This window comes from Amborella trichopoda, chromosome 11 (genome assembly GCF_054954075.1).
Source record: "Amborella trichopoda isolate Santa Cruz 75 chromosome 11, AtrichopodaSantaCruz75HAP2 v2.0, whole genome shotgun sequence".
Classification (NCBI taxonomy): domain Eukaryota; kingdom Viridiplantae; phylum Streptophyta; class Magnoliopsida; order Amborellales; family Amborellaceae; genus Amborella; species Amborella trichopoda.
This window is the reverse complement of record NC_142346.1, coordinates 15,738,842-15,747,965: the sequence shown is the minus strand read 5'-3', so window position 1 is coordinate 15,747,965 and position 9,124 is coordinate 15,738,842.

Below are 9,124 nucleotides of genomic sequence, written 5' to 3'. Positions count from 1 at the left end.
AAAAAGAAAAGAAGCCGAGAGAGAAAAGAAAGAAGAGAAGGAGAGAAAAGAAAGAAGCAGAGAGCGAAAGGAAAGAAGCAGAGATCGAAAGGAAAGAAGAAGAGAGAGAAAGAAAATAGAGAAAGAGGAGAGGAGAGAGAAAGTTATCGAAATGGCCAAGGGTACCCGCAAAAATCTTCTCTCTCCTTCCTCTCCCTCTTAGAGAAGTGACACGTGCCCTTTAAAACCTTAATTTTCTCAATGTGATTGAAGTGCGTCGGCGAGTCGTCGACACGGGTGAGCTGGCGCACAAACACTTTTGAGTGTGGTTAGGTGCCTCGATCTCGTCCTCCCGGTCGGGTTGACCTGGTGGCGTGGTTCCGGGTTTGAGATGGACCCGGGACTAGAGATCGCTCTCTCAGGAACTGCATAAAGGACACGTGAGCATGAGTACCAACCGGTGAGAGAGGAATTGGGGTCGTGAGGCAGGACTTACCTCACGTGGGTCCGTGACACACTCGGGCTGGCTCGTGTGGACACCCTTTTAGATCACGTTGGAAAGCCCCTCTAGCCTATGGCCGGTTTGGAATCGCCTCCCTTGACATATTTCTCCTTTCTGGCAAATACACACACACAATTAAATATATAGATAAGTGGGGCATAGGTCCCCACCTTGTTAAGGGTGAAGTGAAAGTGAGAGAAGAAATTTGACTGGGCGGCTAGGTTGGCACAATGACTAGACCGATACAGTGACTGACTTGACATGGTAGCAAGACAGACGCATTAACTCAAACCGGCACGACAGAAATACTACTCGACAATAGAATCAATGCCGATCAACCTGGCATAATAGCAAGTCTGACGTGGCAGCAAGACGAGCACGGTAACTTAAACCGGCACAGCGGCAATACTTCTCGACGACGAAACTGGCACGATGGCCAGTCTGGCACAACGGCTAGTCTGACATGGCAGCAAGACGGGCACGGTAACTCAGACCGGCATGGCGGCAATATTGCCCAACGACAAGACGGGCATGCCGGCTCAAAGTTCAGCCGGCCCTCTGGTCAAACAAGTAAAGAAGAGAAAGAGGGGAGGTGAAGACTAGCTTGACTCTCGTTAGGTCTTCCAAAAGAGACGAAGGTGAAATAAAAGTGATAATGAAATAAGGGTGATGGAAAACGAGATGAAATAAAAATGAGAGAGATAAATTAAAAAATAAAATAAGATTAGAAGATGGGACGAATAAAAATAAAATGAATAAATGAAGTAAAGAAAAATAAAATAAAAGGGATAAAAGAAAATGAAATAAAATAAGAAGGGGTAAATAAAATAAAAGAGATAAATGTAATAAAGTAAATAAATAATTAAAATAAAATAGGATGAGGTAATGGGATGGGTGAGTAAAGTAAAATAAAGTGATGGAATGAAATGGGATAAGGTGAAATAAACGAGGCAGTGAAGTAAGATAAACAGTGGAGATAAAGTAAAACAACGTAAAATGCGAAAGTGCATAAAGGACAAGTGAGTGGGACTATTTTAAATGCATAAAAGGAAAGGAAAAGATAAGAGAGCGAGTTTGACGCTTGGGTCATTCATTAAAGGAGAGTTGAAAACGTAAGACAAAAAAATAAAAAACGTGGGTTTAGTTAGAAGAGAAGGAGAAGCGGACGGGGTATTGGGTTTTTATGAATGAGGGAGTGTAGCGATGGATAAAACCAGTGTTTTAAAAAACGTCGAGTCGAACAGGACTCGTCCGGTTCGACTCGGGAATAGCAAAAAGTGGATTGTATCGCTTAAAAATCGAAAATCGTCCGGTTCTAGAGAAAATCGGACGATTCTGTATAATGACTCGCCGATTCACTGAACGAAATCGGCGAGTCCGAACAGTGAATCGGTGAGTCCCGTACGGAATTTTTTTTTTTTTTTTTTTTTTTTTTTTTTTTTTTTTTTTTTTTTTTTTATCCATGATAGATTTTTTTGTAATACTTGATCCATTTTTTTGTAATCCATGATCGAATTGTTTTTGTTTTTTTGTAATCCATGATCGAATTTTTTGTTTTTTTGTAACCCATGATAGAATTTTTTGTACTCCATGATCGAATTTTTTGTTTTTTTTTTTTTTTTGTAACCCATGATAGAATTTTTTGTAATCCATGATCGAATGTTTTGTAATACATGATCGAAATGTTTGTTTTTTTTAATCCATGATTGAATTTTTTGTTTTTTGCTTTTTCTGTAACCCATGATAGAGTTTTTTGTAATCCATGATTGAATTTTTTGTAATCCATGATCGAATTGTTTTTTTTTTTTTTTTGTAATCCACGATTGAATTTTTTGTTTTTTTTTGTTTGTTTTTTTTTGTAATCCATGATCGAATTTTATGTAATCCATGATCGAATTTTATGTAATCCATGATCGAATTTTATGCAATCCATGATCGAATTTTTTGTAATCCATGATTGAATTTTTTGAAAATTTGTGATTTTTTTTTTTAATCCATGATCGAATTTTTTTTTGTAATCCATGATAGAATTTTTGGAAAATTTGTGATTTTTTTTTTTTTAATCCATGATCAAATTTTTTTTTGTAATCCATGATAGAATTTTTTGAAAATTTGTGATTTTTTTTTTTAATCCATAATCGATTTTTTTGAAAATTTGTTTTTTTTTTTTTTAATCCATATTATTCAAAGAAAAAATGAGAGAGATGATGATTCTGAGGCCACCCTATCCCAGCCATATTATTCACATATCGAGTCCCAACAGCAACAGTGTAGGGATGAGCACGACAGTGCAGGTGAGCATGAAGGATGGACAATCTTCGGGGATTTTAGATTGGGAACACAACAAAACACTAACACTCAGGGATTTGAGAATAGTCAGACGCCTGCTAATATCAATGATTCGTTTTTAGATCGAATCAATGAATTGTTAAACGAATTCAATCAATGGCACCAGCGTGACCAAGAAGAACAATAACGTCGTCTATCATTTTATTTTTAGATCATATGTTACAATTTTATGCTTTATTGTAGTCCATGTATGTTGATATACTTATTCCATGATAATTATATGTTTATCCTTTTGTGTGATGTAAATTAAATGCTGAATGGCGGTTCATGCAGGGAAAGAACATATCAATATTCGCATATTCATTCAAAAACATGAAAATTCTTAATGGAGTACCCTCATTTTTTATTGAATTCCTAAAAAAAACTATTTATAATGAATTTTAATAAATTTTTCGGATTTTTTTTAAGCTTTATTCTGACCGATTCACCCGATTCCCGATCCGGATCGCCGATTCGCCTATCCGGATAGGTTTTTTGGAAGTCCGATCCGGGTCACCGATCCGTTTTTTAAACCATTGGATAAAACAAAAATAAATTAACCTAAAGAGACATAGGGCTTTTGGTAGAGTTGCTCGTGAGGGGGAGTGGACGGACGAAATTAGCGAAACCCAAAACGAAAAAAGAAAGGCACGAAATGAACAAAGGAAGCGTGTGTTTTGGCTTGTGGGTTTGTTTTTTTAGAAAAAGTAAGCGAGAGTTGCAGGGAGAAGACCAGAGAGCCACTAGCAAAGTGACGATGAGGATGGTGACGAGGAAGAGAGACTGCGACTGAGATGGGGAAGGCGAGAGCAGGCAGCAAGTTGTAGATAATGGGCAGCAGCACGAGATGCTTGCGATTGCAGGCTGGCAAAGATGGAGCAAGAACGGAGGCCACGAGTGCAGGTGGCAGAGATGGGATAATTGGGTGCAGCAGCAATGGTGGCTGAAGTCGGTCGCAGATGAAGGGAGTGGAGCGAGACAGGCTGAGAGAGGGAGCATCAATGTGGGTTGCAGCAGAGGCGGGTGCGCCAGGGAATGGGAGTCGCGAGAGAGTAGGCGACAGTGGCAAGTGGAGGACGCAGCAGCTAAAGAGAGGCGAAATTGGTTACAGGCAGAGGAATTGAGCGATGTGTTAGAGATATGGAGGACAGGGGCTGAGATGGAGAAGGTGTAGCAGGCCCTGGTAGTTGCAGGCGTTGGAAATGAAGAAAAGAAGAACAGGGGCAGAGGTGGCCATGGCTGCTGATTAGAGTGGTTGTGGGTTGTGATTGTAGGTGAAGAAAGTAGTGCTGCTGGGTAGATAGAGCAGAGGTGGCATAGCAAGGTTGGAAGGAATGGAGGTGAGACAGAGGAATGAGATTGATAGAGAGAGGGACAACTGTTGCCGTGTGAGGTTAAGGGGTGCGCGAGGTAACTTGCGTGCGATTAGGGCAGACGGCAATGGGTAGAGGAGGTGGAAGGAGAGGCACATGGCGATTGGTTGGCGATCGTGCACGAGACGGCGATGGGTTGACGAACGAGATGGCGATAGGTAAGATGGGTGCACGATAGCGATAGGTAAGATGGGTACACCAGACGATAATAGGTAAGATGGTGCGCACGATGATAAATAAGAAAAGGCTCACACGGCTCTAGGAAAGAAGTTGGGCCAAGATGGTCTCGCAGGACCACAGATCGTGAGAGGGAGGAAGTACTACAGTACATCAAAAAGAGGTGATGTGAGGTACACAAAGTAAAAAAAAGAGAGAAAGATGGACATGAAGGACTACCAAGAGAATGATAGGCAAGTGAACCCGAGGGTGCACAAGGATAAAGTAGTCGTACAGGTATCACAACAAAAAGAAAAAGAAGATAGGTGGACCTGAGAGACCACCAGGAGATAGAGAGGAAGGTTTGTCATGAGGGACCACAAAGAGGGAAGGAGAGAAGAAGAAACGAAGAAAGAGTGACACAAACGGCAATAGGCTTCCGTCGTCTGTGAAAGAGGAAAGAGAAAGAGAGATAAAGAGGAGAGAGAGAATAGAGAAACACTGAGTCCAAGAGTACCGACCCAAAAATTTGTCTTTCTTTCATCTCTCTATCAAGACGTGACCCAACAATAGGCAAGATAAATAAAATTTTAAGCAAGTGAAGGGTCCTGTGTATAATGACATTACGTGATATATATATCATTTGCCCAAACATGGGTGGATTGATCAAAATTGAACCTAATTGCTGAAAATTAAGATTTAATTGAATTAAAAAATTTGCAAAAATGGGTGAAAAATGACATATTTGTCCCTACTTAACAATTGGGAAATTTCAAAACAGCCCCTGCTGCTGCTCTAGAACGTGTGCGGTCTTTCATGAATGATCCAGGGTTGTTCTCGTGCCCGTTTGTCCAAAAGATGATTGTTTTCTTGTATGGTTTGACATGACGATCGATTTGATACCAACTTTGAGCCATAGATTGTGTTTTTAAGCCACGATCAGGCGACTTGAAATTTGGATGAATCTTGGAAACTTCTGATCGATAGTGTACTCGTTCCTTGATGTTTTTTTGTAATTTCTTAGCTGGATCACATTAAGCATGCCGTCACAATCGTATGGCAACAAACGCATCCCTCTTTCGTGCCCGGATCCCGATTTCGTGCCCGGACAAACGCATCACTTTATTGGCTTCGTGTACAAAATCCGATCATTCATTATGCGCGGGGTTCAAACCAATGATAGCCATGGACCTTACGCACGTGATGGAACTGGTTTCACGTCAATCAGGTTTGCGAGCATCGTGATTTAGCCGCTCGAGTGAGGTGCGACACTGCTGATTTTCCTGCAACTTTCTTCACAAATCAGAAACTTCTCTCTAGCTTTTCTTTGCGTTCGGGCGTCGTCACGGGGCGTGCCATATATCGAAACGCTCGTCTCGATGAGACAAACACTCTCACAAAGATTGAGTGCGATCTGACTCGGGACGAATGAGATATAGACCCCGAAAGTCACTACTTGAGGTTGCCAAAACAGTCACCTTTAATGGTGATTTGGTTTAGTGAGGCCATACGAGAATAGTGCACGGCTTACCCCTTTTCGGTATTCTACCCATAACTTTGTCTTGGAGCACCCGATTAAGTCGAAACTTGACCCATAGGGTTTTCGACCATGTCGAATCTAATGGCAGTCGTCCCATAGCAATTTGACACACCAAAAATGTAGTTCTAGTTATGGGGTCTGTTTCAAGTTGCTAGAGACTAATTTTTTTGAAATTGTTTCTCCGTCTACACTGCCTTAGACATGCCAGAATGCGATGAAACTTGGTAGGAGTCTTTTAGGAGTCCTAATGAAGACCTTGACCAGTTCTGGGGCCATTATAAGGCTGTCAAAATTTCCAATATTTGTAAGGCTTTATTGACCGGTTTCTCCCTTTGATTCCGTGATTCCGCATCGGGGACCCATGGTGCTGAAAAATTTCTTCAAACACCATGTGCCGCCAAATGTTGTGCTTTGAGAGAAGTGAGAAGGACAACATTTGGAAAATTTCCTCTAGCTTTATTTTTTTTTTCTTCCTAGCCACAGGACCACGTGAACGTCGAGGAGATCCACACAATGCTGTAACTAGGATGCTCAGACGTTTGGATGCAATGTACAGGTCCATCCATGGAGACTTTAGGGGGAAAAGAGACTTTGAGGGATCTTTTCGAAGTCCTCACCCTCAAGGGACTATTTGTGATTCTGGCAGTTGAGGATTTGTGTGGACGTCATTGGTTAGAATCAAGCCTGTATGGCGGCCAAGTTCTATCAACCTTTGGTCGACATTGTTTGTTGCTACACCAAGTTTTCTTTTGATAATCAAGGTACGTCTATGGACCTCATCCTGTCGGGTCCAATATGGGGGCTTTTTGTTGGCCTGTCCTGAAGGTCTGGGCCAATTGGCTAGGGAGGATTTTGGCCAGAAGGCCTCGTGGGCCCCATCCTGCCGAGTCAAGTCAGGGCCTTTTTGTTAGCCTGTCCCGAAGGTCTGGGCCTATTAGCTAAGGAAGGTTTTTAGCGAGGCGACCTCCTAGCTAGACATCACCCTGAAATCTCTAGCAGGTTGGGCCTTGGTTTTGTTAGTTTCTTGCCTTCATGGGGGTCTTTAGCAATTTGGAGGGATCTTTTGGTCATCGTCCGCACCATTAAGGACTCTGTTTTTTTTTTAGGGATCTATTGTTCATCGCTCGCACCCTCAAGGACTAATTTTTATTTTTGAGGGATTTATTGTTCATCGCCCACACCCTTAGGGACTTGTTTTGCTTTTTATGCTGAAGTGTGGGAGATCTTATGAGGCTCTCACTCCCGGGTGAGCCATTTTGTGTTGTGATTTGATGCTGGCAGTTAAGGACTTTATGTGGACCTCATTAGCCATAATTATGCCTGCTTGGCAATTGGGTGCCGGCTGAGACTGTGATGCTGCGTCAACCTGCTTTTTGTTGGTCCAAACGCCCCCTGTAGGCTTTTACCTGGACTAGGAAAGGGGCGCCATAAAGATTGTTTCACCAACCTCCTTTATTTTGGGTTCTTTTATCCATGACCTTACGGTCATCTCCACCCCTTTTCATTCGTTTTTTCTCACGGCGCCCTTTTAGGTTTTCACCGTGCCTAGGTTTTTATTTTCATGAAACTCTTTTACTCATGGTTTTGTGACCATGATCGTCTGTCATTTTACTCATGGCATTCCCTTATCCAGGTATACACCATGCCCATTATTTTTTTCTCTTTTTTTTTTATGAACGTATTTAAGGTCATGCCTTCGGGACATGTGCGAAGCCTTTTAATGTCATGCAGCCAGGACGTACACTATAGTTTAGGGTCATACAGCTGGACTGTAGTGGTGATAAATGGTAGTCTGTGGAGGCCATAGAGTGAGTATGGTGGTGGTTTTGACTCACTTTGGGGAGATGGCACAAAGCTACCTATGAAAGATGGATGATGTATGAATGGTGGGTGAAAAGTGGTGACCCACTAGCTGATGGCGAGTATGGATGCTGGAATGGTTCGCCGTTTTTTGAACATGGGTGAAACTCACTGGGGAATGACGGATAATGGTAATGAAGTGAAAGGACTCACTGGGGAAACAATGAGGGTGGTGTGCGCACACGGACGGGTTGGTTAGGGAAGGCATGCGTGAAGATGCACGTAAAGGGCATGTGCACATGTGTGGGGGTGTCTTTGAGGTCATGCCTCCTGGACCTGTGCAAAGCAGTTTAACGTCATGTAGCCAGGATATGCACTATGGTTTAAGGTCATATAGCTTTGACAATGGTTATGCAGTTTAAAGTCATGCAACTATGGCCATGCAGTTTAAGGTCATGCAACTAGACCTCCACTACAGTTTAAGGTCATATAGTTTGGACTATGCAGCTTAGGGTAGTGCTCCTAAACCATGGCTATGCAGTTTAAGGTCATGCAGCACGGACCATGGCTATGCAGTTTAAGGTCATACAGCTCAGACCATTGTGTGGGTAGCCATGTAGGGGAAGCTCCATGGGGGATAAGTCTATAGATAACAATCTGACTCCCTGGGGATAAAATAGTTAAGGCTATACACAAGCAGAGAGCTTTAGATGAAGATTGTAGCCCTATGAGGAGTGGCAAATGGAAGCGAAGGGGATTAAGAGGGTAAGTGTGACTCCTTGGGGTAAAGGATGAAGCTTCATGTAACTCCACTGGGGATGACAAGCCGGAGCACAGGTGTAACCCCACTGGGAATAGTGGTAGAACAAGCTCGGCGGTAACGAGGTCTAGCATAAGGGCATGCATGACAAGAAGTGGGGTCATGGGCAGTTAGAGTGTATGATGGAGGCTTAAGGGGGCTATGAATGATGTGACTCAACTGGACAAATGGTCGCCATGAGAATCTTGAGGTAATGATGATGTGTGGAATGGGTACAATGGGAGGTGAAAGCGCCCTATCAGGTGTAGGGATATATGGTTGAGACTGCGATACACCTCTTTGAGATATTGCTCTGTAGAGGCGAGCCCATGCCTTGCATGCTTTTCTTTGAAGCCTCACAGCCGAAACTGTGGTACACCTCTTTGTGATATGGCATTGTAGAGGTGGTTGCATGCCTTGACAGTTGCAGGCTCTGCTTCAAAACCTCGCAGTCGAAACTGTGGTACACCTCTTTAATATATGGATTTGTCGAGGCGGTCGCATGCCTTGAAGATTGCATGCTCTACTTCGAAACCACAGTTCCACACACCTCTTTGTGATATGGCTTTGTAGAGGTGGGCACATGCTTTGATGGTTACATGCTTTGCTTCGAATCCTCACAGTCGGAACTGTGGTACACCTCTTTG